Source organism: Mauremys reevesii, linkage group 12 (genome assembly GCF_016161935.1).
Source record: "Mauremys reevesii isolate NIE-2019 linkage group 12, ASM1616193v1, whole genome shotgun sequence".
NCBI classification, from domain to species: Eukaryota; Metazoa; Chordata; order Testudines; family Geoemydidae; genus Mauremys; species Mauremys reevesii.
In genome coordinates this window covers 51,584,624-51,609,593 of record NC_052634.1, presented here as the reverse complement: position 1 = coordinate 51,609,593, position 24,970 = coordinate 51,584,624, and the positions used below count along the sequence as shown (strand labels likewise).

Genomic DNA, 24,970 nt, shown 5'->3' with positions numbered 1-24,970 from the left:
ACAGCGGCCCCTGCTGAGGGCGCCCTGGCTGCAGCTGCAGCTGGTTCTGCTGGCGCCCTGTGGTTGCCCTCGTTCGGCCAGGAACAAGCCTCAGGTGAGCTGAAAAGAATCCTGTCCAACTGAGTCTGGCAGCTGCCATCATGTAGCCAGAAGTCCCCACACCTGCTGGCGAAACAAACCAGCCACCAGAAAGTGGTCCATTGTCTCACGCGGTGCCAGAGCCTGACACAGCACCCGTGGGCAACCTTTGCTCTGCACATGCCGGCCGTGCACACGCTGGCCGGTTCCCATGAAAGATGTCACTGCACATCTCGGTACTTAAACGGTACCTGTGCCACTGGCAGTGAGTTCTGGGGACAGTTGCTCACTTTCAGTGAATGTAACTGTATGTGCAGCTCTGTGCAGTCACATTTGATAGAAGTTTGGTAATTATATTATACAAGAGGGTCAGATAAAGTGGCTACTACCACCACTATGTTTTGTCCTGCGAAGTCTTTACAGCCATTCTGAGGGGAAATGGGCCCTTTGCCCACAGAAATGGTCTATAGGGGACGGCTGCAGGCAGCAGGCGGAGAGAGAATCTCATCAAAATGATTTGACTCCTGGGTAATGTAAGCAAAATCACTAAAGGAATGTCCGGGGTTTCTATTGGCACTTAACTTGCCTGCCCCTGGCTGGCTCTGGTTGTACAAGATGGACGTGTAATCGGGGTTCAGTTGTGTCAAAAAGAGTAATCGCAGTGCAAGGGATGTTAGGCAAAAGAGAACTTTGTGTGTGATGATGAAAGGTTTTAAGGACCTAAACTGACACTCATGGTCAGGGGCGGCTCTAGGAATCCGGCCGCCCCAAGCATGCTGGCATGCCGCAGGGGGCGCGCTGCCGGTCGCCGGTCCCGCAGCTCCGGGGGACCTCTTGCAGACGTGCCTGCGGAGGGTGCGCTGGTCCTGCAGCTTGGGTGGACCATCCGCTGGCATGCCTGTAGGAGGTCCACCAGAGCCGCCTGCCGCCCTGCCGGCAAAATGCTGCCCCACGCGCGCGCTTGGCGTGCTGGGGTCTGGAGCCGCCCCTGCTCATGGTTTGTAAAACTCTTGTTTTGTAGGTTTAAGATGAATTGGTTTGGTTCTGCTTTGTTGGTTTTTTTTTAATGATGCCACTGAAAATCCATTTGAATCATTCAAAGTGGCAAAACTGCCAGACACCTTTTGCCAGACACAGGTAACTAGTGTTGTTTGGGTTTGGTATTTAGCATTTAACCCTTAAGGTGCCTCACTACTCTATAAAGTTCAAGACCAAAGTTATGGCTGTAGGAAGGGGCAGCCAGAACCAGAAGGATGGAGAAAGAAACATTGGTTGGACAGACGGATGGATGGACAAACCGAATAATTAAGCCTCTGTTTTAAAAAAAAAGGCTTAAAAACATTAAAAGGAAAAAAGGGGCAAAATGTTTCCCTGTTTACCAAAATACCCCAGCCTAGCTCTGCCCTTGGGGTTTGGGGCTGGGGGGTGACAATTGTGGGGTTTGCCTGGGGCGTCAGGTGCTGCAGCTAGTCTAGGCCATAGCGGCCAGCTGGACCAAAGACCCATCTCCAATGGGCACCAGTGACCCAGGAGGAGGAGAAAAAAGAGATCACTCTAGTTCAGCCAGGGAGAGGGTAGCCAAGCACATTGAGCTCCAGGGCTTTGCAGCAAAATCACATATCACCAGGAGATCCCACTGAGATTTGAACTCAGATTCCAGGATTCAAAGTCCTGAGTGCTGCCCATTACACCATGGGACCTGCTGCTGTCTTGTTTTCTAGATCCCTGTGACTCTCAGCTGGCTGGTTTCCACTCTGCACTTATTGCTTCCCACCAGCGGCTTCCTCTCGCAGGACTCTCTCTTCTCCTCCAGCGACTGTGGGCCTGCACGGCTGGATCCGCGGGTCCTGCCCTGACTCCCTGCATCCCCCTGCTTTGTCTCCGTTCCTTGCAGGCTGCAAAATTGTCAGGGGAGGCCGCCCCTCCCTTCACTCGGTGCTCCTGCTCATATCGGCCAGCTGCAGCCTCATCTCCTGGAACTCGGCCAGGTGTCGCTTGATCCGGTCGTACAGTCACACGCTGACTGGCTACCCTGCCTGGATGCTCTTGTGGAAATTCCACAGGCGACACTGCAGGACTTGGCACTGTTGGTTTCTTTAATGTTGTGGTGTTACCCCGGCCACCAAAACAAAGTCACCAACTCCTCCCTCACCGACTCCCACCAATCCCCCTGGTTGCCATAGAACCCTCTGATGCTTTCCCGTTCTGCCAACACCGCCAGGCTTCACCACCCTGCTCCTTTATCTTGCAAGCTCTGGCTGTTCAGCTTCAATATCCTCTGCCCTGGGTCAGGGACAGGGGCAGCTCCAGGCACCAGTGCAGCAAGCTGCAGGGGGTGGCCTGCTGGTCACTGTGAGGGTGGCAGTCAGGCTGCCTTCAGCAGGCTGCCTGCAGGAGGTCCCCTGGTAATGCGGATTAGGCGGCATGCCTGCGGGAGCTCCGCCAGTCCTGCGGCTTCAGCAGAAATTCGGTGGCGGTTACGCCGAAGGCACGGGACCGGCAGACCTCCCGCAGGCCTGCCGCCGAATCCGCCTTACCAGAGGACCTCCAGCAGGTGTTGGGATAGATCTGTATTACATTATACACTAATGTTAGATGTGTAGAAAGTGTGACTAGAAAGGAGCAGTGTGACGGTGCTGCCCGTGGGAGCCAGCTGAGGTCATTCAATCAGGGTGAACTGCAAACAAAAGGGGGCAGACACACCCCAAACGCTGGTGGTTATTCTAATACTTAGATTTACCAACCAGCACAAAACAGCTTCTGTAGCACCTCACTGGTCATTTAGAAGTCCAAACCACGCAGTTCCCTTAAAGTGCCCAGCCTCAGGCCTCCGTCCAGACACACATGTCAGATATGATGATGATTCCTGAAAATCTGATCTCATTATATAAAAGAAAAGGTTCTTCCAATCCCAAAGGATCAGCCACATACCCAGGCTCAATTATAACTTAGATCTTACCCAAAATACACGCTACAGCCAATTCTTATTAACTAAGCTAAAATTTAATAAAAAAGAAAAGAGAGAGAGAGAGTGTTGGTTAAAAGATCAATATACAGACAGACTTGAATTCAATTCTTGAGGTTCAGATGCACAGCACAGATGAGCTTGTAGTTGCCAAAAGTCCTTTTAGAAATAGTCCAGAGGTGATAGTCCAATGTCCATATTCAGGGTGACTCCAGTCAGTGACTCGGGATCTCAATCCTTATGGCTTAAGGTTTCCCCGTCTTAAATCCCAAAGCAGATCTGAGATGAAGCAGGATCATGTCCCAGGGTTCTTATATATTTCCAGCAGCCTTTCAGCCTGAGAAAACAACAGGCTTAACTCCTTCTCCCAAACATCCTGGCAATTAGCACAGGGTAATTTACCCATTAAACAGTTCAGATACAGGTTAGCACAACCTTCACAGAGACAATAATACTATTTGACCAAGTATCATCATAAATATTCATATTCCTTTTTTGATCTTTGAATTAAAACTACAGCAATAGACAAGACTTGTTTGCTGACATCACAAGCCCTTAGCAAACATCTCCCCTTCAACCTCTAACAATGCAGACTTGCATTTCAAAGCTCTGTTCATTTACAGATCTTCCTAACCAGTCCTTAAGGTTCACCCATGGGTCAGGTCAGTGGGTGAGGTGAGTTAATTAACTCTTTCTGGCCCTGTCACCTTTCAATGAAATATTATATTATACTCATAACGTCACAGGTCAGGAATAGGATAGCAGGGGGTGAGGGGCACCAGCAGAGCTGTGAGTCTGGAGGTCAGGACTGGGATGGCAGGGGCTGCGGGTCGGGAGTGAGGGGAACTGTCAGAGCTGGAGGGAGCGCAGGGCGCTGAGGGTCGGGAGTGAGGGGCACCGTCAGAGCTGGAGGGAGCGCAGGGGGCTGCGCATCGGGAGTGAGAGGCACCAGCAGAACTGTGAGTCTGGAGGTCAGGACTGTATGACTCTGGCAGGGTGGCCATTTAGAAATCTTTTCCTTGCTTTTCTTTTTCGCCTGGCCCCAGCGTTAGGACCGTTTGGGTGTTTCAGTGTGTGTGTTTTCCCATTTGGAGGCATTTGGAAGTTTGGAAGGGGAGCCGAAAGAGGAGTCTTTTTCACAAGCAAGTTGGCTTTCTGCACAGGTAGGGCCCTTGGCCGTAAAGCTTAGCTCCGTCTGTGCGTCTGCATGGGGTTCCTCCAGTGCCTCAAGAGCCCGTGCAAAACTCTCGGTGTGGGGCGTTTGGCTTCCGCCAGTCAGAGTGCCGTGCCTGCGTCTTCCCACGGCCGGCTCCCGTGAGGGGCGCATAACTTGGGAGGAAAGGGGTAGAAGAGAAAGCAAGTGAAGCTGACTTGGAGTGGTGGTGCCCCTGGGCGGAGTGGTCCTCCTGCTCCTTCCTGTCGGAGGGGTGGGCTCGAGTGTGGGCTTGGGGGGTCTGGTTGTGGGCGGTGGGAGGATGGTGTCCAGGGAAGTCCCAAAGGTCACCCTGTGCCGGCGGAGTGTGAAGCCTCTCCCCTAGGTTGGGGTGCCGAGTATTAAGCCTTCCTCTGTGGCTTGGGCTGGGGAGCATGATCCGGCATCGGGTCCATTTGGGTGGAGCTGTCGGCCGGCAAGAATTCGGGCCATCAGGTCAACCCTCTGTGGACAATGGGGGTGAGCCGGCAGGCCTGTGATTTTGGCTTCGCGGGCGGGCAGCTCAAGCCTGGCCTCCTATGAGCCTGGAAGGCAGCCGGCCGGGCTCACCCGTCTCCTCCCCGGGCCCAAGTTCCTTTCAGGCAGCAGGTGGAGCGAGGAGCCCAGGGAGGGGAGACCAAGGAGGTGTCCGGAGCCTCGTCTTGCCTGGTGCCCAGCAGGTCTCTTGCCCGCTCCCGGCCCACCTGGTTTTGGCCTCTGCCACTCCTAGCAGTCAGCCAAAAGAGCTGAAGTCACCCTCTTCCTCCCACAGTGGCCAGCATGGGGCTTGAACCCATGACCTTGGCGTTATTAGCACCACGCTCTAACCAGCTGAGCTAGCCGACCTACGGGAAGCCCTCCCTTGCCTGACCCTTTTGGAAGGAGTCACCGGCTGGCGCGGGGAACGATGTGGCCTCTGTTATCGAATTGATGGATCGAGACACCCCCTGCCAAGGTAGGGGAATTAGCTCAAGTGGTAGAGCGCTCGCTTCGCATGCGAGAGGCAGCGGGATCAATGCCTGCATTCTCCAGCGGCAAGGCAGCCCCGGGACCTTCTCTTGCCCTTCTTTTAAAAGCCATGGTCAGTCAGCCGGCTCAGCTCCTCCAGTGGCCTCCATCCCTCTCCCCGCTTGGCCTCCCAAAAGGCCAGCCCTTGCGGAGCACAAAGCTCTTCCTCCCCGGCCCTTCTCCCCCTTGGGCTGACTGGGAGGCTGGAGACAGCTGGGGGAAGTTTGCTCAAATGGAAGAGCATGGGCGAAGTAGTCAGACCCATACACACATTCTCCAGCCTGCTCTGCTCTGCTGGGCTGGGCTCTCGTGGGGGACCTGCACCTTTCTTTCTGAGCTCTCACTGGAGCACAATCCCTTTCCTCCTCCCTCCCTGCTAGTCTACGCCAAGCTCATTGGCCGGGAGGGAGAGCCACTCAAATACAGAATTACTCACATCCCAGGGGTCCATGAAGAGAATGAGGAGATGGGCGGGGTGGCACGCGATACCAGCTCAGCTGAGACCGTGAGACCTCGCAGCCTCCTGATCTCAGGCAGCATGGCAGCCGTGGAGCAGAGCAGAGCACACAGACAGCTTGGAGACAGCCAAAGCGGGGAAGGGCTGCTTTGGTCTGGAAGAGGGAGTCGGTGGCTGTCTATCCTGGCGGAGGCAGGGTCGTTTTGCTGTATGCTGGGCCGGGGGCCAGGGAGCCTGCTAGAGTTGCTGAGCTGGGCCTGCTTCTGGCTTTGCTTGGGTTAGAGGAAAGTGGTGAAGATAAGAACGGCCCTCCTGGGTGAGACCGATGGTCCATCTAGGCCACTATCACGTCTTCTGACAGTAACCGATGCCAGGCGCTTCAGAGGCAATGGCCAGAGCAGGCAATTGTCAAGTGATCTATCCCTGCATTGTCTTCTGAAGTTTGGTGCTTGTTTCTGGGGCTAACTCTCACCCCAGACACACTCCAGGGAGGGAGCGTTGGTGTTTGTGCCGAGGACCGTGGCTGGGACTCGGACCCCCTTCCCCAGCTCTGGGTAGCGCCTCGCCCCCACCCCCCCATTTCAGGCTGTGTTCTGCTTAAGGCCACAGAGCCCTTGCCTTTTTTTGCCCGGTGCCTGAGAGTCAGGCCAGCTGTGGGGAATTAGCTCAAGCGGCAGAGCGCTCGCTTTGCATGCGAGAGGTAGTCGGGGACGCTGCCCGCATTCTCCGAGCCTGTCGACTAAGGGCTCCTGATGAGCGTGGTGGACGGGAGAGCCGGCCATCTGACTTTTGGCCTTGCTGCCCGTAGTGGTCAGGCCGAAAAATCAAAAGCCATCCTCCCCAGGCCCACAGCCACCCAGGGGCTCCTCTGCACCAGGGCTGGCTTTAGGAAGTGCAGGGCGTGTACTCACCGGGTGGTGCTCCGAGTCTTCGGCGGCAGGTCCTTCACTCACTCCAGGTCTTTGGCGGCACTGAAGGACCCGCCGCCGAAGTGCCGCCGAAGACCCAGAGCGCCGCCAGATGAGTAAAATTTAAAAAGGCGCCTCTAGCCAGGGAAGGGATTCTCACTGGACGCGGGGCCCTCTTAGGCGCGGGACCCGATTCGGAGGAATTGGTGGAATAGGCCTAAAGCCGGCCCTGCTCTGCACCATCTTGCCTGAGCGAATGGAAGTGGAGCCTGGAACTGAGCTGAGGCGCTGAGGGTTATTTGCTCTGCGCGCTTCACACAGAGGTAAAAACACGGGGCCCAGATCTTTGAGCACAACCCTTGTCCTGACGAATGGAGGGGGCTGCACAAAGAGAGACCGGCTCTCCCTGGCGGGGCTGCAGCGGCTCTTCACAGTGTCAGTCCCACTGCCATTTCGTACCAGAGTTTTGAAAGCCTCCTTTCCTGGCCTGGTTCCGCTCTCTTTAGGGAGACAGGCAGCCCCAAATTTCCCATAAACCATCATCTCGAGGCCAACCTGAGCATGGACACCTGCTCAGCACCCCGGGGTGCAGCCCTGAACTCCGGAAATCAGCTACGCTCAGCTGCCCACCCAACAAGCGTTACACGCAGGAGCCTTCGTGCCCCGCGTGTTCAGGTCGCTCCCAGCACCAGCTTTAAACTCCGCTGCTCAGTTCTAAGCTTTGGCCACAGGGGGCAGCCCGGAGCTCAACCAACGCCTCCGGTTGCTGGTTGCGTTTCCCGCTCCTCGTGGCAGGTTCACACCCCGCAGGCAGATCTCTGAATCGGAGCCGAACCGTTCCCCAAATCCGGCGCTTTAGCAGCAGCTTTGCTAGGAAAGCGCTGACGTCCCCAAGTAAAGTAAGAGCCAGAGCGCTGTGTCCAGGATCTTCTATTGGGCCCCTCACCGTGGTGTCTGTCAGGCGCAAGGAGAAACCAGGGAAATGTTTTCATGGCGTTTAAGGGCAGAAGGGGCCATTAGCTCAGCTAGTCTGACCCCCGAATAACACAGAATTACACCATGACACGTATTGATCCCACAGACCTTAGATAGATCAAAGCGTTTCAGCCTCAGGAAGGAGGCTAAACTGGGTACCAGAGGCAGCGAACAAGGGGCCCCAAGGCAATGGCAGGGAACTGACGAGGTGAAATATGCCCCGATGATCCCAGCAGGCGACCCACCCCCATGCTACAGAGGTGGGAGTCCCTGTTCCTCCTGCCCTTAAGAATCTCTGGTGGTAAGTGGGTCCCCCCAGTTCCCCAGATAAGAATCCTCCATGTGGTTTCCCTGGCTTCACCTCCAGATAAGAACATTGTGTGGAGGGGGTGGGAGGAAGGTTGTCTGGCAGATATGTGAAGGGGGACTGTGTCTCCCTGTCTGGCCCAGGCTCCTTGGAGGAAGTGATCTCAGTGTGTCTGGCTGTCTCCATTCCTCCCACCCATAAGAATCCCTGGTGTGTGGGTGCACCCTAGACCATTAAGGATCTCTGGTGGGTGGGTGTCTCTGTCCCCCTAGTCAGGATCTCTGGGACATGCCTGTATAAAAGGAGACTTTGACTCACCCAGGCTGGGCTGCCATCATGGAACAGACCAGGTCCTTCTGTGGAGGGTTTGCGTTCCTCCAAGGACGTGATCTCAGTGTGTGTGGGTGTCCCTGTCCCTTCAACCCTTAACAATCCCTGGTGCGTGGGTGCGCTGGGCCCCATTATAATCCCCTCTGTCTTACCCCCCATGAGAGATCTGGTGGATGTGGGGGTTCTCCATGCTACTGGGGGTGTCTGGTGCCCCTGTCCCTCCTGGTTAATAGTGGAGTGTGTGGGTGTCTCCCCGCCTGTTAAGGATCCGTGTTGTGCGGATGCCCCCGTTCTTCTCATTAAGAATGGTGCAATGGAGCATATGGGTGTGTCCCCCACCCCATGAACTAGCTCTCATGTGTGGTTCCCCTGCCCCCGTCCAGGCTCTGTGGTGTGTGGGTGTCGCTGTTCCTCTTTTCAAGATCCGTGTTGCTTGGGTGCGTCCCTCCCCCCAAGTCAGACTCCCCAGCGTGTGGGTGCTCCCATTCCCCCCTCCAGGCTCTGCGGGGTAGGGGTGTCTAAAAAGAGACTGTGTCTCACTGTCTTGCCCAGGCTACACTGCAGGGGCTATTCACAGGTGCAATCCCACTACTGATCAGCACAGGAGTTTTGACCTGCTCCGTTTCTGACCTGGGCCGGTTCACCCCTTCTTAGGCAACTTGGGGACCCCAAGCTTCCCCAGGATCACCATATTGATGCTGCACTTAGTGTGGACACCCGATCGGCACAGCCCCCTGCAGCCCAGAACTCCTGAGCTCAAGCGATCCGCCGGCCTCAGCCTCCCCAGGCGCTGGGATCACAGGCACCAGCCACGGGGCCCGGCTTATTCTGCAGTTTGGCAGCTGGAGCTTTAAACTCTGCTTGTGAGCTCTGTGCCTTGGCCAGACGGGGACAGCCTGGAACTGGGAAATGCTCCTGCTCCCCCCGCCCCCGTCTCATGTCGAGCTGCAGGCGCCGCTGTCGTCCCAGGTAAGATCCCGGATGTTTCGGTGCCCCCATCCCCCGCCCAGGTGTCCGGGTACCTCTGCCCCCCATACAGAATCCTGGATGTGTGGGTGTCCGTCCCTCTGCAGAGGATCCCGGAGTGTGGATGCCCTTGTCCCCCCCTACAACATCCTGGGTGTGTGGGTGCCACTGTCCCCCCCGTAGATCTCTGGTGGGTGGGTCCCCAGGGTGTGAGTGCTCCCATCCCCCGATACAGGCTGGCGGGGGGGGTATAACTGGCTCTCTCTGTCCTGCCCAGGCGGTGCTACAGCAGCTGTTCACAGGGGCAGCAACCCCACTGTCACCCTGCAGCTTTACCCTGCTCCAGGGGTGACCTGCTTCCCCCTCCTTTGGGAGCCCGGGGACCCCGAACTGCCCAGAATCACCTGATTGATGCCGAGCTTAGCGCAGACACCGGCTCAGCCTGGCAGGGAGCTGCCCTGAGCCCTGACAATCAGCTTCCCTCCGCCTCCTGCTGCACAGCGAGTGTCCCACGCGAGAGGCTTTGGGCCCAGTTTGTTCTGGAGCGTCCCAGGCTCCAGCTGTAAACTCTGCAGGTCAGTTCTGATCTTTGGCCACACGGGGGCGGCACTAACGGTCCCATCTAAACACTGTTTGCGTTCGACCCTTCAGATCGCAGATTGTAACCCGCGGGCAGATCTCTGAGTGCAGCCAAATCCCTCCCCAAACTGAACATTGAAGCAGCAGCTCCCGTTGGAAAGATCAGGATTTTTGCCTTTAAAAACAAGGGAAATGTCTGCAGCGAGAGACTGAAGAAGCTCAATTGATTTCATTGACTCCATGAATGTTCCTCTGTGTCCCCCTAAGAGTCATGCCCCACATTTTGGGGACCACTGAACCCTACTCGCTAAGCAGGGGCTAGTGATGCCAAAGCCCAGGGAAAGGGAGAACAAGTGCGGGGCCCCCAGCACTGGAGCCATGTGAAGGGGCTGCAGGAGAGGGGCAATGGCTGGTGGCCCAGGGAGTTAAGGGCAAAGGGGGCACAGCAGGGGCAGGAGTTAGGGGTGAAGGAGGTGCAAGGGCTGGGAGTGCAGGAGCTAGCGGTAAAGGGGGAGTGGGGATCGTCCAGGGGCAGTGGGGAAGTGCCAAAGTACAAGCTTTGCCCAGGGCACCATTTTCCCTAATGCTGGTCTGAGCAAACAATTGGAAATGACCCTTCAGTGAGACCAGAACCATAATGTAGAAAAGCTCTTTTGTTAAGTGGTGGTGGCTGAGGGCTTAGGGAGATGGGTTAGAAAACAATGGGTGTCTTTCTGTGGAGGTTTGATTTTTGCCTGCTAGGCAAGGCTGGTGTGTGGTGTCTCCATGGCTGCACTTTCAGTGTCTGATCTGCCCCAGGGAGCCAAGTCTAGACATACTCAGAGGCTCTATGCCAGGGTTTCTCAAACTTCCTTTCACTACAACCCCTTTTTGAAAAAAAAAAAAAAAAAAACTTACTACATGACCCTAGAAAGACACACCAAGACCCTCTACACTGAGCACAGGCAGAGGAGACAAAGCCTGAGCCCTGCCCCAGTTAGGGGAGGGCAAAACCAGAGCTTGAGGGATTCAGTGGTGGGGCTCAGACTTTTGGTTTCAGCCCCAGGCACCAACAAGTCTAATGGCAGCCCTGGCGACCCCATTAAAACACAGTTATGACCCACTTTGGGGTCCTGACACAGTTTGAGAACCACTCCTCTATGCTGATGAGAGAGAGTTTTCCTGGGGGTGTAGTTAATCCACTTCCCAAGAGGTGGCAGCTATGTCAGTGGGAGAAGCTATATCAGTGGGTGTGCAAGCTGTGGTGTTTACCACATTTAAGAAGTTTAATCAAACCCCATTTTGAAAACCACCTGTGGTCTGGGAATGGCAAAGGAGCTCGATGAATCAGGGTTTGTCCTTCAAAGTCCTGGACATCACAATTCCATACTCCTGTTGTCATCGGGGATATTGCTCAGTGTTAGAGTGCTTAACTGCAGTTTTCACGTAGTCCTCAGTTCAAACCCCTGTGTTCTCTTATAACCTTCTTTCTTTTATTTTTTTTTAAAGTTAAACATTTTCATTTCCATTCTCCATTATGTTCAGGGGCTCCTCTATACAGGAGTGCTTGATATTAATGTAAACACTCAACATTTTGCTGTCCAAATGCATAAAAACCTAGCAAAGCTGTCCATCAGCTGAAATCAGTTCCAGTCCTCTAAGTGTCTAGTTTATGTTTTCATCAGTTAAACAAAGGTATCATACGAATGTACATTCGCAGATCCCTCTTCTCCAGGAGCTATGTTGTGCAGAAGAACAAGAACCACATCCAGTTTCAGTTCAGGAATCTGATGACCAAAGAGCCACGAAGTGTTCTGAGGGCTGGAGAAAAATGCCTTCTAGTGAGCTATTGAATGAGCTCAACCTGTTTAGCTTATCAAAAGAAGATTGAAAGGTGACTTCATTGAAGTGTTGAAGGGCCTTAATGGAGAGAAAAGATGGGGTATTAAAGGGCTCTTTAATCTCGCAGAGAAAGGCATAAAAAGACCCAATGGCTGGAAGGTGAAAAGAGACAAATTCATATTACAACTAAGGCACAAATATTCAACATTGAGGATGATTCACCACAGGAACAAGCTACCAAGGAAAGTGGTGGATTCGCCATGTCCTGATGTCATTTCATGAAGACTAGCTATCTTTCTGGAATGTGTTTGCCCCAAAAGTAGATATTGTGTCATACAGGAGGCCTGTGATATGCAGGGGGTAAGGTTAGATGCTCTAATGGTCTCTTCTGGCCATAAAGTCGACTAATTTCTGAAAAACTGAGTGTAGCATTGGGAGCAGCATCTGATGTTTTCCTGTCTAGCCGGCTTGCTTCCTAGAACGAACGCTCCTTGAGTGGGGGGATCCACAGGGAGTAGCTCAAACCTCCAAAGTGCCTGGGCAGGGGCAGGACATTAGCACAGCAAGGGAGGGGTGTGGCAGTGACATCACAAAGGCCTTTTGCAGGACCTCAGACTATTGGTCAAAGGTGGTGGGGAGGTGGTGACCTCACAGAGAGATGCTGACATCAGCCAGGCAGGACGGGGCGAGGGGCCAGGGAAACCTCAGAGACCCCTGTGGCTTTGCTTCAGCAAGTCTCCTTCTCCAGGTTTCTCTTTGAGGACTGAGAGAGTATTCGGGTTCACGGATGTGAGTGCCAGGAGGAACCTCTTTCGAGTTTTCTCCTTCCCTTTTCCTGATTTTACTAGAAAACAGCCATCCCTGTTTAGAAGGTTGAAGCCTCCTCGAGGTTTGAAACCTGTTCAGTCTGATCCATCTGGTGACAGTTGAATTCTAGGCATGGAAAACACGAACTTAAGGAGGCAGAATTTTATTCCGCACCTGGGATTTTGTCCCATAGAATCAGTGGGGACATTAGGGTTTGTCCTTTCTGTTTCACCTTTTCCTCCATCCATCCCTCCCTCCTTTCTCTTGCTTCTTTTGTCCTTTCACCTGTTCCCCTCCCAACACCAGGAGCGGTGTGTGTGTGTGTGTGTGTGTGTGTGTGTGTTGCGGGGGAGTGCTCTGCAGCTCCCACTGTGGGAGGTCCACCCAAAAATGTGGGGCTGAAATAGTGCTCGGTCAATGATCCCCACCAGTGACCTGGGCCATCCTTTGGGCTCTCTGGTGAGAACCCTCAGCCTCCCGTCCTCAGTCTCTACCCTGATTGGCTGAGCAGGGGGTTATTGACAGGGAGGAGATTCAGGTCCTTGTTGTTCTCTTTTAAGACCAAGGAAATAAGTCATAACCTGTTATATGTTGACAAATTTTGCTGCTTTGCTGCATTAATCGTCTCTGAGCGGTTCATGATTCTCTCTAACATTGCAGTTCTCCTCAAATACTTGCTGAATATTACTGTGAACTGTTGTTGGTCTGGAGCTCATCTGAGAGCACTTTATTCAGGTCATTGAGTGTTTGAAATTCACGATCTGATCGTTAGTTTCAAAATCAGGGCTCTTGGGTCCTATTCCCAACTCTGCCACTGGCTGGCTGTGTGACCTAAGACAAGTCAATTCTCCTTTCTCAGCCTTAGCTTCTCCCTCTCTCAAGTAGGGATAATGATGATCCGCTCCTACCTAGCTCAAGGTGGGTGGAGGATGGGGATCCATTGGAGAGTGTCACTAGGAGTATCAGAGGGGCCGTGTTAGTCTGGATTTGTAAAAGCAGCAAAGACTCCTGTGGCACCTGGCTAAGCAAACAGAACAAACCCCAAATCCCCCCTGTGCTTTGGGAGCCAGGTTTGCTGTGGGAATCCTGTAGTTCAGATGACTTCACGCCTGGGCATTGGGATTATTTACCAGTTTCTCTAGCATTGGGGAAGTTTTGTGCTTACAGCTGTGATGGCCTAGTGGTTAAGGTGTTGGACTTGAAATCCAATAGGGTTCCCCTGCGCAGGTTCAAGTCCTGCTCACAGCGAGTCCTGTGTTTTAGCCAGTCTCTCACCCGGGCAATACCTCTGTACAATCCCCTGAGACACTCTCAATTCTCTCCCCACCCCAAGTAAATTCTGTTCTGCTCCTTTCATCGAGATGCCTGGGACACCACCTCACACTGTGTTGTTGAGGGGTTGGGCAAACTCTCAGCACCTGAAGCCTCTGCCACTCACCTAGTGCCCCATAGATCAGCCATAGCCCTGGTTCTGCTCCTCTCTCTAGCATGTGAAAGGAGCTGAGTCAGCGACTGCATGGGAGCTACGGGGCTGCAGAACCAACAGAGAGAAAAAAAGGTGCTCAGTGCCCACTGGCAGCTAGCTCCCCCCCACCCACTACAGGCCTTGCTGACAAGCTCCTCACACTTGCCAGTGATCAGCTGTTCAGTGGGGTGCTGGGGGAGGAGCAGGGAGAGTGGGAGAGGGAAAGGAATGGGGCAGGAAGGTGCAGGGCGGGAAGAGGTGGGAGAGGGGTGGGGGCTTGGGGGTAGGGGTGGAGTGGGGACAGGGCCTGGGGAAGAAAGGGGGGATTTGTCCCATACCCCGGATCCCTCTAGGGCCGGCCCTGAAGGGAAGCACCGACTATCACATTGACAATAGAACTGACCAGCATTGCGGGGGAGGCTGAGGGAGATCCGCACTCACCAGGTCTCTTCTCTCCCCCACGGTGAGCCAGACACTGCTCTCTCCTGGCTCTCACTCCAGCAGCAGGATGCCAAGGAGCCATTTCCGCACAGGAAGTGCATCGAGTGCCCCTGTGGTGCTGGGGGGGCTGGTGCTGCTGCTGCTGCCTGTGGGGCTGGCAGGGGGCTGATGTCTGCACAGACTCTCAGCTGCCAGGCCGGAGGGGGCACTTGGGACCTTACCAGACTGGCTCAGTGAAGACGGGGGGTTGACAGAGCAATACAGACGCTCTCCAGAGCACGGAGCAGCATCCGCCCATGCAGCCAGGCAATGAGCATTTCCCACAGCCTGGAGCCGATGGGGAGGCGGCAGCTGCTGTTCCAGCTCCTCGGGGAGAGGCCATGTCAGCCAACAGCCACTTCTTACTCCCCACAGCTAAGGGCGTTGGGTTCCTCTGGTGGGGGTGTGGAGCAGCCGTTCGTTCTCCTGTTCGCACTCCTCTGCGGTGTGAAAATTGGGGAGGGGAGGCAGAAGCCCCACTTCCCTCCCGAAATGACACCCAGTGGGGGAAGCCAGGACAACAGGGTGGGGCGGCAGGTGGTGGCCAGACTCTCACCGCCAGGGTCTAGTCTAGCTCAGGGTCCAGCTCAACTTCCTCCCCACGCCACTGGCCCCCAGTCCCCTTCCACCACCAGGTCAACCCGGGCACTAGGGCAGGAACGGGGTGAGGCAGCAAGTCAAGCTGAGCAAGGCAGGCAAAAGTGAGTCTTGTCTTCATGGGCCGCTCACAATGACGTCCTTTTTGTGTGCAACTGCTGCAAAAATATCTCAGGCAGAGAAGCAACAGGCCCAAACATTACCACACAGCTGCCAAAGTAGCTCAGTTGGGAGAGCGCTAGACTGAAGATCTAAAGGTCCCTGGTTCAATCCCAGGCTTTGGCAGGCCCTTTCATCCCTCTTTGTGCCCTGCTGGCTTGTTCTCTGGGAGCACAGTGGTGTGTCAGCACCCAAGATGAGCAGGGCTGCCCTAGAGCATTTAGGGGTCTGGAACAAAGCATTTTTGGGAGCCCGTTCAATTAAAAAAAAGTTGCAATACTGTATTCTCATGGGGCCTGGGGTAAATTGCCCTGCTTGCCTCCCCTCTGGGTGGCACTGATGGTGAGTCTCTGATCTTGGGCTCTGCAGTAGGAAAACATAGAATGGGCTTCTGCCCCTAGTTAGCCCACCTGACCTTTAACAAGGAGAGATGGGAGCTGCCTTTCCCAATATGGCAGGAAGAGAGCAAGGCAGGGTGACCCTCAGGAATGGTGCCAGAGGGGCTGCTGGGCAGTGACAGGCAGGGAGTGGGGGTGAAAACTCCTCTGCGCAGCTGAGCAAGGGCAGTACCAGGGAAGGGGCATCTGTGAAAGTGGCCGTGTGGAAGGGATTTGGGGGTCCAGGAGGAGGCACTTGCTGTTCAGTGCCTTGGAGCAGCTGGACTTGGCCATGGTGGGTGTTCAGGAAATGCACATTCATGACTCTAGGGTAGCTTGCTGGGCAGAGGGTGATTGGTGGAAGGGCCTCCTGGCCAGGAAAGAATGATGGGGTTGGAGTCTTGTTCTTCACATTCGCGGTGCGAGTACAGAAGGTGCTGGAGCTCCAACCAGGGAGGGCATTACTGGTGGGCTTTGTGCTCTGTGGCACTGGTTACTGCTATATTAGTGTGTATGGTCTCCAGTTAAGGCATGAGAGGGAAGATCAAAGGCTCCCTTCCTCTGGGCTGCATGGTGTTTGTTGTTGAGGGGGAGGGTGGGTTAATTGTGTCAGCCGGCCTGAGCACCGCTGGTCCCATTTTCCCAACTGTCAGAGGAAACATTTTTACAATGAGCACTACCTGGCGCAGGTCTGTAGTGAGGTCGGCTTAGTGGAGCTCACTCCAGCCACAGAGGGGGTTCACCTTTCTGCAGGGACAGACCAGGACTCGCATTGACCGGATTTATGCTCAGCTTTTGTGTCTTTAGCATGTTGCTTCTCAGATTCTTTCTTGGCCTGACTTGTTACACTTTGACACTTAACAGGCCAGAGTTTGTGCACCTTCCTATTATCCTCACTAGGATCTGATTTCCAAATTTTGAGGAATGACTTTTTGCCTCTAATGGCCTCCATTACTCTGACGTTTACCTAGAGTGGCGTTCTGCTGGTCGTCCTATTGTCGTTTCTGATTTAGGGCAAACGTTTCATCTGAGCCTCTAATTGCAGTGGTTTTAAACGCTCTGCATGCTGCTTGCAGGCACCTAACACTTGTGACAGCAGCTCCTTTTAATTCCCACCTAACCATCTGTACTTATGCCGATAGGTCGACTTTAGGTCTTTAACTTTGAGCGGTAGCTGAGAAGATGGTAAATCGGGTAGAAACCCGTTCGACAAACCTCTTCATTTCCTTGTTATTTCCTGACTTCTTCATTCATCCCCTTTTCCTTATTTCGTGGGTGAGGCAGCGGCCTGCCAGGGAGCTCCCCAGCACCTCTGGCTGCCTGGGCTGAAGGCAAGAGGCAGGTCTGGGCGTGGTGAGGGCCTCCTGTCCCGGCCTGAGGCCGCACTGCTTCCTGGTCCCCTTTTCCCACCCACACCGGCAGGCGGCTGCTGTGGGAGAACACGAGGGAGGCTCTCGGGATGCTAGGCAGCGCTGTGTGGCTGTCAGGGAAAAGAGCCTTCTTCTCTAAAGATGGCTGGCAGAAAGGTGGTGCTCAGCTCTGTAAGTGACCTGCCCAGTAGCCTTGCTGCCAGGGGATGCAGACATTTCTGTAAGGTGCAGAAAGAGGGTATTTGGCTTCCAAGTTAATATGAGAAATATGCATTTAGGAGATGGCATTTCCATTCTTTCATCAGTGGCCTAATGGGCAAGGCAATGGCTTTCTAAGTCAGAGATTGTGGGTTCGAGTCCCATCTGGGGTGAAAAACTGCCTCTACGTTGCAAGAAAACCTTGGCCTTATTTTCAGCAAGGAAGCTGGGAGATGTTTGAACACATAATACTGGATCTTGGGAAAAATCCCTCAGAAATGACATTTTGACAAATGCTTTCTAAACCCATCAGTAGCAAACAGTTAATACTAGTGCTTGTCTGAGACTAGAGGGAAGGGGAGTGTTTACTCTGACACCTCAGTGAGTGAAACAGACGGAAAGAGCAAGGCTGTTCTGAAAGAGAAGGGATCTGTCTGGAGACAAAGCAGCCCCTGAGAATGAGCAACAGTGTGAAAAGAAGAGGTTAAAATGTGTGTTAGAGGGTTTATCCCTTCACCCTCCCATTACCGGGTCCTTCTTGCGTACACACAGAGCAGCAATACCCAAAGTGCGAAGGTGCAAACAATTAGATGTTTATTGGATTGAATTTCCAGCAAGCAATGATTCCAGTTTCCTTCCTCAGTGTCCCCATCCCAGCCCTGACACCACAGAGCCTTGCCTGTGTCCCTGTTCCCATTCTCCCCCTTAGCAAAGCATAGGACATGTGGTGACACATTTCCTGATAGGGCCAGGCATCAAGGTGGAAGGTGTTGATATTCCATTTGTCCCACTGCCCCGTGCATAGTGCAGTCCCCTGCACCTTCTCTCGTACAGGGCTGCCACACCTGTTCCAATTAGCGTTCCAGACTTCCCACTATAGTGGGCCCAGGAAGGTTGGGTCCAAGTTGTCTAGTACAGGGGGGAGGGGCTTACTCCATTACTTCTAGGTTATTTCCATAGGCAACGTCACACAAGTATACTTAGCAATACACCAGCCACTGTAACAATCCACAGCTACACCGAGAGACCTGAGCACTGCCGCAAGGTCCAACATCCTGGCCACCACCGAAACACCTCCTCTCCTCCTTCGACGGGGTCAAGCTCTTAACATGCCCAGTTGCTGGCAGTTGCAATATGCTGCCGCTGCAGGTTTTCGTGCTTTTGTCCATATCATAAGTCCATTGAATGTCCACAGAGAAATGGGTTATTGTCCAAACCAACTTAACCTCATGGTGTGGAATCAGGCTGTATGCGCTGGTTCGATTATTCACAGCAGTAAGATTCACAGATCTATCTGTGTGCCAAAGCCCAGAGAGCAGTGTGTAGTGTGGAATTTGGTTGGGGTGGTGTAATTGTGCCCCCGGTAATATGTACATTTCCAGCAAAACACCTCATACACAGTACACCCAATTGTCCACCCCTTGCCATGGGCCACTGGGTGTGCTCCTCCATGGCCATCAGGGAGGGGCACATTCAAACATCTTCTCTGGATTTACACCATTTTACACACCCCTCCATTGATTCCCAGCGAGCAAATCCCCTTCTCATTATTCCCATAGGGCTTGTGGGGCCCACCTTAGCTGCCGATTCACTTCCAGATACCACGGTAGCTATTACACAGGTGCTGGCCTCCTAGTTGTGCATTTTGAATTTCCATACACATCTTCCCCCAGGTCAGCCTTTTGAAGCCATCCCCACCCACGTCATGAGGTTTTCTGTTCATTGAAACACAACAATGCTAACAACAAGACAAACACCACAAAACATAGATTCATGGTATTCTGGGTTAGTCTTTTGCTGGCACCAGCTAGCTTGTAGAGTGTCTGAAAAACAAAAGAAACAATTTCCACACACACACCCCCGGTGGGGACAGATTAGTACTTAATAATAATAATACCACTTCCTTTTACAAATTTCCTTGCTAATTGCAGGAAAAACAGAAGAATTACCTCCAGGCTGTCCTTATTTTGTTCTATAGTCAGATAGTGAATTACCCCACTCGCTGGTCATTTATGAAATTCATGAGGTGGTGTGCCTCAGTTTCCTCTTGTACAACAGACCCAGTTTGCAATAGTTTCTCTGCTGTACCAAGCTTTAAGTTTATCCTCAGGTAACAGCTGAGAGACAGCTGTAGATTTAGCTTTAGCACTGTACATACACACACACATATTCCTTAGGGTTAACCTGTCCCCCTTATTTTCAGGCTTGACTTGTTTTTTCACCTCCCTTTCCTGGAGGGCCACAATCTGAGTCTTCCAGTAGCTTGTTTGCTGACCAGATGTATTCATTATTTGCAGCTCCTTTGTGCTGCCACTGATGGGCAGTTCTCTTCTTCCCCCATCAGCTAGGTCATTTGCATTCACACCGGCTTTCGGGCTTGCTTTTGGATCCAAAGCCATCAGCAGTGGCTGTCCAGGCTGCACTTGTAGCGAGGTTCCCCCACTAGGTGGCCGCGCAGAGGCTGCAGGAGACGGGCAGGTGGCAGCAGGGGAAGTGGCGACACAGGAGCTCTCAGCAGCAGGGTGAAGGACATTGCCGTGGAGCGGCAGCGACGCAGAGTGAACAGGGCAAACCGAGAGCCAGTTGAAGGAGTGTCAGCAGCAGAAGCTGAGGTTTCTCTTGATGCCCTCCCCTCCCTCCCGCACCCCTGGGGCTTTGCTGCCCAAGGGGAGTGGGGGTTGGGGGAAGGAGAGCGGAGGGGTCTCTTAAAGGAACATTGGATTGGCCTGTCACACCGCAAGGTGAGAAACTGAGGCACAGCACTGCCCAGTGTACTCTGGGGTGGGGTTTTTGCTGATGAGTGGAGATGTGAATGTGGTTGTGGGGTTTTCCCAAACTCAGGCTTGATTCTCTTTCCCTTTTAATAGAAGTTCTCATTGGCTCTCCGCCCACGCAGAGCTGGGGAGTGGGGCCTGTTGCCTTTTCCCCAGGCAGCAGGGTGACACCTGCCTGGCGAGTGAGGGTCGGTTTGGGTGACCCCCACTCAGGGCAGGCTCAGGGCAGGTCTCTGCCCTTTACTCAGCCCAGGAGGAGTTTTTTGCACTAACATCCCAAGTGTGCAAGTCCATCCCCGCAGAGCAGCCCCATAGGGTGACCTTAAAGCAACTGGAAAATGGGACAGGGCGTGGGGGGTAATAGGCTCCTATATAAGAAAAAGTCCAGCCAAACCTTTAAACATGGGACATCTGGTCACCCTGGAGCAGCCCCACACTCCTGCTCCCCGGTTGGTGCGTTTGTAACCCGGGGGCTGAAGCCGACGCGAGAAAGGGAAGGGAGCGAGCTCGGAGCTCTCCGGCGCCACCTGCTGGGAGCAGAGGGCAATGACTGAGCGACGTCCTGGCTAATTTAAATATCACCTTGTTCTCTGCCGGGTGGCTCCACTGGAGAGCTGGGGCGTGGCCTGAGTGTGGCAGCACCTTATTTGCATATATTAAAAGCGGCAGTTTGGGGCCATTGGGGTAAAATATGAGTAAGTTTTGGGGTTGGGCCCCACATGTTTAGTGCAGGCTGTGGGGAGCCGGGCTGAGCAGAGCCTGCCCCGATGGGGAGTGTGGTCACCCTGAGCTGGGAGTGTGTTGCCAACATGGGGAAGGGGCTGCGGGGGGGTGGGAAGGTCGGCTGGTTTTTCTATTTTGGGGGGAGTTTTTCTTATGTAAATTGAGAGTCGGTCTGGGGGAGGGAAATTGCGAGTCCTGCTTTGGGGGTTGCTGTGGTGCACGACACGAGCCACCCGGTGCTGGCTGCTGCTGTGGGGCATAGGACAGGTGGGGGCGGGGCTGTCTGGGTGCTTGAGATGAGGGGCGGTTCCTGGTTGGCTGGTGGCTGCCTACCTAGTGTTTTTGACAGCTGATCTCCCATTGGCCCTCGTGCGGGGCGGGTCTCTGAAAGCTGGTCTCCCATTGGGCCCTCCCCACCTGACGTTTCCGACGGGCTCAGATCCCATTGGTGACGTTGCCTGACAGCGATGCGGGGCGGGGCCGCCAGGGCCTTGTGCGCTCAGAGCTCAGCGCCGCCCCCCGCGAGAAGCGGCGCGAGGCCGCGCGGGGCGGGTCCCGCTGCCGGGCGGAGGGACCGAGACCGCAGCCGCGGCGCCGCCTCCCGCCTGGCGCGAAGCCGCAGCACCGGGGGGGTCACAGGGCGCGAGGCGCTTCCGCGCGCGGCTGTTTCCTGCCCGTCGCGGGGTGACGGGTCCTGCCCGGGGCGGCCGCGGGGTCCCGATGGCAGCGGGGGCTCTGGCGTCCGCCCGCCCGCGGCGGCTGGGAGCTGCGGGCCCCTGCACTGGCCGGGGCTGCGGCTCTCCTCACCCCGGTGACTGGGAGCTCCTGGCTCTGCCTGCGGTGTCTGAGCGCCGGGGCTCCTCTCCTGCCCGGGGCGGCCGGGAGCTCCTGGGCTGCGGCTCCTCCTCACCCCCGGTGACTGGGAGCTCCGGGCTCGGCCTGCGGTGTCTGAGCGCCGGGGGCTCCTCTCCTGCCCGGGGCGGCCGGGAGCTCCCGGGGCTGCGGCGCTGCAGGGTCTGAGCAATGACGTGGGGCTGCGGGGCCCTCCCGCCATCAAGGCCTGTTGGGAAATCCTGGGTCCATCCGCAGCGGCTGGGAGCTCTGGGGTCCGCTCGTAGGAGCTGCAGGGTCCATACGCAGTGGGGTGGGGCTGGGGGGGCTCCCCGGCCACCCATGGCTGCTGGGAGCCCCAGGGTCTGCCTGTGGGAGCTGTGGGGAGATGAGGGGTTTGGGGTGGAGGAGGGGGCTCCAGGCTGCAGGGTGGGGCTGAGGGATTCAGAGTGCAGGAGGGGGCTGTGGGTTGAGGCAGGGGGTCGGGGTCCAGGACGGGGTGATGGCTCTGGGGTGGGGGCAGGGATGAGGGGTTCCAGGTGTGGGAGGAAGCTCTGGGCTGGGGCACGGGGGGTGAGGGCTCTAGGGTGCAAGAGGGGGCTCTGGGTTTGGGGGGGTTCAGGGCTGGGGCAGCGGGTTGGGGTGCAGACTTATCTTGTGCTTGTGCAATTTTACCTTTGTACTGAAAGTCCTGATCCCTTCAGGGCTGGAACCTCTTCTTGGCCGCTCAGGCCAATGCTCTGGCTTCAGCTAGAGCCCCAGGAAGGAGTTGGGGGTTGGGTGTCACAAAGGCTGGGGCATGAGCCCCAGGTGCTTCCAGTCTCACCTTTGCCCTTCCTGACTTGCCAAAGAAAACGGGCGGCTGCCCGGGCTAGCGTGTGGAGCAGTTTCCCTCTTCCAAGTGTGCGCCTGTCCCTGTGCTGGAGGGTACTTGCTACATAGCACCTTGGGAGCCTGGGTGTTTCTCTGCTTCTCGCCAGCTGGGGAAAAGCCTCTTGGGGTAAAATCTCCTGCCCCACTGCCAAAGTGAGCACCTGGAGTGGGAACAATAAGAGGCCCCACCAGGGGGGCTGGCCCTGCTTTCCTCCCATCTTCTGATGTTGGCCACAGAGCATCAGCAGCTGGTTGTGGGTGGTTTTCAGTGGGGGTTCGGCATGCCAGGGAGCAGCCTGGCTGGGTGTCTGCTGGCCACACATAGGCATGGTTCTCCTCTCCTCTTGCCCTGCCCTTGGTTGCTCTGTGGCTTTTAAGCCTTCCCTTGGAGCTGTCAGCACCAGCCGCCTCTGTCCTAGGTGCCCAGAGGAGGAGAGGTGCTGGGCTCCAGCCTGGGACTCTTCCTCCCTCCTGCCTTTCCCTGACTATGAAACCTGGCCCTGACACTCCTTTCTTCAAGCGCCATGTGGGCAAGAGGAAAAGTGTGGTAGAAAGCACAAGGGCCAAACTTGTGGGCATCAGAAATCCCAAACACCCAGTCAAACCATAGCCACTTCTAAATCCCATTCCAACCAAAGACCTGGCTCCAGTGGGTATGAGTCACTCAGCACAAGGTAAACAACTCATTCTTATACAGCTGGAGACAGGAAAGCGCTTGGATCTCCAGGGATTTACCATAATGTCCCACTGAGATTTGAACTCAGATTCCAGCATGCCAACCATTACACCATGGGCCCAGCTTGTGCTAGTTTCTCTGAACATTGGTGACCCTATCATAGAATACCAGGGTTGGAAGGGACCTCAGGAGGTATCTAGTCCAACCCCCTGCTCAAAGGAGGGCCAATCCACAGACAGATTTTTATCCCAGATCCCTAAATGGCCCTCTCAAGGACTGAGCTCACACACCTGGGTTTAGCTGGCCAATAGTCAAACCACTGAGCTCTCCCTCCCTCACAGCCCAGCTTGTGTAAGGGACTGTTGGCCCTTTACTAAAAGTGAGTGGGGTTTTTTTGGTTGGCTAGTTCCCAGTCCCAATAGAAGGGGGAAGGGTCAATGGGAAATCAGGACCCTGAGACTGACAGGCCCCTGGGGCAATGGTCACCAACTGGTAGGGAACAAGTGAGAATTTGTTAATGAGTAAAATTCCTGGTGAAAATTGGCAAAGCTGTGGAAATTTTGAAAAGTTCCAGTGAATTTACACATGAAGATACAAACAGAGAGACAAATAGAGAGAAAGAGAACATCACAGACTGCACAGGCCCACACAGACATAAACAAAAACCAAACCCACACAGCACACAGAGCCATATACACACAAGGGAAAGCCACACAAAACATAGAACAAATCCACACCAAAAAATACAGCAAAAGCCCACAACAAGAAAGCACAAAAACCACATACCAAAAGAATACTTAGCAAAAAACAATCTGCATGCAAAAGTCACACACACACACACACACACACACACACAAAACTATGCAAGGCATCCACAAAAATCACACAGGACCCACATGCACATCAACACGACAGACAACAAAAACCCAACATACCGAAAGCCAGGCAGGGTTTGAGTCTCACAGCGAAGAGGGTGAGCACACAGGTGGTTTGGGGAGGAAAGACTGAGGGCGAGTCGGGGGCAGTGCTCTGGGCTGTGCCTGACCCCTCCTGACACAGGCGGCTGGTGGAGAGCAGAGCCTGGGAGATCTGTGGAATCTGCCCTGCTCTCTGTAAAGCAAGGGGACCTCGGTGTCTTCTGAGCTGCAATTGTATTTTCTGCAGGGCAAAATGATTGGCAGAAGCCATTTGCTTAAAGGAAACTAGTGCTGTAGATGAGGTTTGAATTCACAAGCTCAGCATGACTCCACTCAGCATTGCTCTGTAAGTACTGGGCACTAACCCATTGCACCCCTGGACCCTGCCTTCAGGAGCTTGTCTCCATGTTTCATGGATGGATTAGTGGAGTGGGGTGGGGGTGTTGCATTAGCTAAAACAAATCCATATTAAAGGCTGCAGGATGGCAGCAGCAGAGGTGGGGAGCCTCCTTCCATGTGATAGAGCTGGTTCCCCCTTCCGTTGCTGAGGGGAAGGTTGGTGCTTTGAGCCCACCCGGTGCTGGAACGTCCCATGGGTGAGATTAACGGGACTCTTGAGAAGGGAGGGGAAGTCTTTTCTATCCCTGCCTAGCTCCATTGGTCTCCTGTGGCCCTTTCGGCTCTCTGCTCCCCTGTTGGGGAGATGCAGAGACAAGCTCCCATCTGGGTGAGTCACCGAGAGGCTCTGTCCCATGGCGTGTGTGGGGGAGAGGGGGAGGGGTAGGGGTGGGATGGGGCTCAAGGGGAGAAGGTTGTGTGTGACAGTGTGTGTGGGAGGGGGAGGGTGTGTTCCTTAGGATAGAAATAATGGAAAACGCAGGGGAAGTGACAGTGAAGCCCCGTGTCTGAGTGTTATGACCCTGTGTGGTGCTGCCGTTCACCTTCCCCTCCTATGGGCTCAGCTTTCATTGAATCCAGCATTTTTTCACCTGTCCTCACCACAGAGGTGTCCCACATGCCTCAGCTACCGAGTGTCCCTCTTAGAGACGCCGAGGGCTGGAACTGATTTCAGCTGCTGGACAGCTCTGCTAGGTCTTTATACATTTGCACAGGAAAATGCTGAGTGTTTAAATTCAT

The 24,970-nt window shown here is 54.6% G+C and overlaps 4 non-coding genes across 4 annotated transcripts; 2 read left to right on the top strand and 2 right to left on the bottom strand.

Annotated features, from left to right (window-relative positions):
• Positions 1–1,706: 1,706 nt before the first annotated feature.
• TRNAQ-UUG lies at positions 1,707–1,778 on the bottom strand. Its single transcript has one exon. It is a non-coding gene; the product is annotated as a tRNA-Gln (tRNA).
• A 3,229-nt stretch (positions 1,779–5,007) lies between these two features.
• On the bottom strand, positions 5,008–5,081 carry TRNAI-AAU. Its single transcript has one exon. It is a non-coding gene; the product is annotated as a tRNA-Ile (tRNA).
• An 8,478-nt stretch (positions 5,082–13,559) lies between these two features.
• Positions 13,560–13,641, top strand: TRNAS-UGA. Its single transcript has one exon. It is a non-coding gene; the product is annotated as a tRNA-Ser (tRNA).
• A 1,506-nt stretch (positions 13,642–15,147) lies between these two features.
• On the top strand, positions 15,148–15,220 carry TRNAF-GAA. The gene has a single exon. It is a non-coding gene; the product is annotated as a tRNA-Phe (tRNA).
• Positions 15,221–24,970: the final 9,750 nt, after the last annotated feature.